This window comes from Ipomoea nil, unplaced genomic scaffold (genome assembly GCF_001879475.1).
Source record: "Ipomoea nil cultivar Tokyo-kokei standard unplaced genomic scaffold, Asagao_1.1 scaffold0202, whole genome shotgun sequence".
Taxonomy (NCBI): domain Eukaryota; kingdom Viridiplantae; phylum Streptophyta; class Magnoliopsida; order Solanales; family Convolvulaceae; genus Ipomoea; species Ipomoea nil.
In genome coordinates this window covers 963,946-968,252 of record NW_017616630.1, presented here as the reverse complement: position 1 = coordinate 968,252, position 4,307 = coordinate 963,946, and positions in this window count along the sequence as shown.

Here is a 4,307-nt window from a genome sequence, read left to right as displayed (position 1 = left end):
ACCGTTTTGATGCGTGGTGCATAATCCATTATGCACAGCAGTTCACGATATAACGACTGGTAAATTAGCTGGCCCACCAACTTATAAAAAAATAAAGTATCCAATCAAATTGTATCATGTCATGAAGGGATGTTAGAATAAATACATTTTGGGGATGTGAGTAACATTACTCTTAAAATTATATAAAATTTACTCAAATTTGAAATTTTAGAGTGGTCAATTGATATTTAACAATTTTGTTAGGAATTTGGAAAATGTAGCCATTTTGATGATGATTGAATTGGTATTTAACAAGTTTGTTAGAAATTTGGTAAATATAGTTATTTTGATGATATTGAGGGAGAAAACATAGACGTAAATATAAAAGGTGTTTGGCAATTAGTTATTAACGGGTTAGTAATAGTCAATTGTATTAACTGTTTTGACCATCTAATAGTGTCGTATAACTAATTGTGTTAGTTTTTTTACCAGTTGATAGTATTAACCGTTTATAGAAATGTGTTTTTTAAATTAGTTATTTATTGTTAGTTGATAACAAATAAACTAACTTATAATGACATAATTCTATTTTTTATTTAATTATTTTAATTTTTTTTTTTAATTTGAGATACATACCATTTAAAATAATTTAACTTCAAACTTTATTTTTGATTTAATATAAAAAATGAGTTGTAAAAATATGTAAATAATTATATGAGTGGACCAGTATTGAATAGAATCATATGATGTTACAACTTAATTAGAGAAGAGAAGGATTTAATTGAAAACATATACGAAATAAAAATGTTTTATTTCCTTCCATTATTTTATCTATTGTTATTGTTTTCTTTCATATTGCATGTCCATAAATTAATAATTCACCACTAATTAAAAATGAATAACATTTAGTTACTAACTAATTACATGTATTTCATAGGGATAAATTGGATGGAAAAATATAAAGGCTATATAGCATTCCTCTATACAAAATTCATAATGCTAATTTGCAAAGAAAAGAAAGTCAATTGAGCGGGCCCCAATTAGATCCAAATTGCATAACCTGGATCTTGACCCACCATTAGACCCGACCCATTTCTAAACCCTTTATCCCTCTTTTCCGGAGCCCTATTTGCTGCGGCGGCAATGTTCGATAGCGTCCGAGTTCCGACGACGGGAATCAGTGGCAACCGGAGTTGGAATTAGGGAAAAAAATGAGAGAGGAAGAAATAGAGAACGAAGAAATTACGATCATCGGCGGCGTTGGTTTGCGGCTTCATAACTGAGCGACGGTGAGAACAAAACGACCTCCGATGGCATTCGACGGAGGTTGAGTGAGATTGACGGTGCTCTTTCTCCCATTTCTTCGTCGGAAGTATTTTCCGGTTGCCAATTGCAGTCATACCCTTCAATTTCAGGTAATTACATTTTATGCCCGCATTATTTTCCTGTCATTCGAAACTGGTCCCCTTTCTTGTTGCACACATCAGTGTCCAGTGATGCAGCTCCCGCCCATAACCTCATTAAATTCTACAATCAGAAAGTTGACCATTGATATTGGATAAATCTCTATCTCATAACTTTTTTATTTCATTTTATTTTATTGAATTACACATAGGATAAACACTACATTATGGTGACATTACCTCTATTTGATAGAATTTTTATGATATCGTATATTTTGATAGAATTTTATCATATATTTTGTTATAAACAAATATATAATTTTGCCAAATACAACAATGATATTGCATAGACATTTATGGTAAATTTTTCTTTATTTTACAGTATTATGACTTTCTTACATATTTTCGTATATATTACTATATATACCACTGGAAAAGTGATTAGATATGAATAATATTATTTGATTTAAATTTAAATGTTTGTACCAAATATTGTAACAAACTCATTTAATTACTATTTACAAATTAATAGTCTTTTATCATAAACTAATCAAATAAGAGTATATATATTTTAGATGGTGCGGAAATCGGTCTAGAGTATTTGCCCAATGAGACACGGTTAGAATTTGTAAAAATATGAAATGGGATAAACAAATTACACGACGAAAATGTAATAAGTGTGGAGTTTTTGTGTATTGATTGTTGTAATTAAATGCTATTACATGTGAAAGAAGTGAGAGAAGACATATAAATTGTGTCCCCACAAATACTGCGACCAACTTGTATACATTAAGGCATAACATACAAGAGTTGTGACAAAGTATAAATTGACCATATATGCACTATTGCACTACTTATGTCCAGGAACTGTTAAAAATTTATTACAACTACTCTTGTGATAAAAGGTAAAATCGCTCACCCAAACGCCCCTTATAACGATTATTCTTGATTTTTAAACTAGATTCATAATTTCTATATTGTAGATTCATAAAATTTATACTGTAAATTCATAATTTCTAAATTGTAAATTCATAATTTAAATACAGTAGATTCATAATTTCTATACTGCAGATTCATAATATCTGCATTGTAGATTCATAATTTCTGTATTATAGATTCATAATTTATAAACTGTATAGTTATCAAATTATGAGCATATAGTTCTGTGATTTATGAATACAGAGTTCAACAATTAGGAATATGAACATCGAAAATTATGAACATAGAGTTCTGTAATTGTGAATATAAAGTTCAATAATTATGAATATGAAGTTCAAAAATTATGAATATATAACTTTATAATTATGAACATATAGTTCAGTAATTATGATTTATGAATATAGTACAGTGTGCACCATGCACAACATAATTTGCCCTCTACAATAACCTATACAACCATTAAGTTCATATAATCATATCAAAGATTTCTTATGGTAAGCAAGTAAGCAAGTAAGCAACTGAGCATGCACTATATTTTAACTTATATTTAACATGTAACATAATTAATAAGAATTAATTTCATAAATGCTCCATTAACTATTAATATTTACTAATTTTATCCTCGACTTTCTATTGGATCATAATTTTTCATTGATTGTTGACATTTATCAATTTTCATTATCGACTTTTAATTTGACCATAAATTATTCATTGACTATTGATTTTGTTCTAGAGTTAATATTCAATTTAGCTATTGACTATAGTGATTTTTTCAATTTAGTTTTAAAAGTTTTTTTTTTTTGGGTGTTTAATTGGGTCCTTAAAAGTCTTTTTTTTTTTTTTTTTTTTTTTTTTTTTTTTTTTAATGTGGAAAGAAAGTGCAAATATATATTAATAAGAGTCAAGCTCTAAAGTATGAACAACAAAAGGAAAAGGGACCGAATGATGAGAACTGATTGTATTATATTTTCTGAACTTGATTACAATGAGATCAGATGATGTGAATATATAGAATAGAGAGTCACAGTGTGACAATGATAAGAAGTAGAGAGTCACAGTGCGACAAGGATAAGAAGTTCTAAACAGACTCATATACATAGAGTCCTAATACTCCCCCTCAAGCACAGTGTATACTAGTAACCTGTAGCTTGTCCCTTAAGGAAGAAAATCTAGGTCCAGGCAGAGCTTTGGTGAAGATATCAGCAAGTTGATCCTTTGTGGAGATGAAGTTGACTTGGATATCGCCCGAAGCTACTCGATCACGAACAAAATGATAATCAATCTCCACATGTTTGGTGCGCGCATGAAAGATTGGATTGACACTCATATATGTAGCTCCTAGATTATCACACCATAATTTTGGAATGGAAATACCCGGAATCTGTATCTCACGCAATAATGACATAATCCATAGAACCTCAGCACAAACATCTGCAAGAGCTTTGTATTCAGCCTCAGTGGATGACCTGGCAACAGTTCTCTGTTTCTTGCAAACCCATGATATAAGATTACTCCCCAAGAAAACAGCAAAACCACTCGTGGATTTTCGATCGTCAGGACAACCAGCCCAATCAGAATCAGAGAAAGCATGAATGTCTCTAGATGAGCACCGTCGTATGCGTAAACCATGATCAACTGTTCCCTTAACATACCTGAGTACCCGTTTGAGCTGCTCCCAGTGTGATATGGTAGGGGCATGCATATGCTGGCATAACTGATTAACTGCAAAGGATAGGTCAGGTCGTGTGACAGTGAGATATTGCAGTGCTCCAGCTAAACTCCTGTACTGTGTGGGATCATCATATAGATCTGAATTGAAGGGGACAATTTTCGAGACAGAGATAGGTGTAGAAAGGGGTTTGCATTCAGACATTCCAGCCCGTTTTAAAATATCATTCATATACCGTTGTTGAGATAAAATAATCCCATTGTCACTCTTAACTGTTTCAATACCCAGAAAAAAAATTTGGGTCACCAAGATCTCTG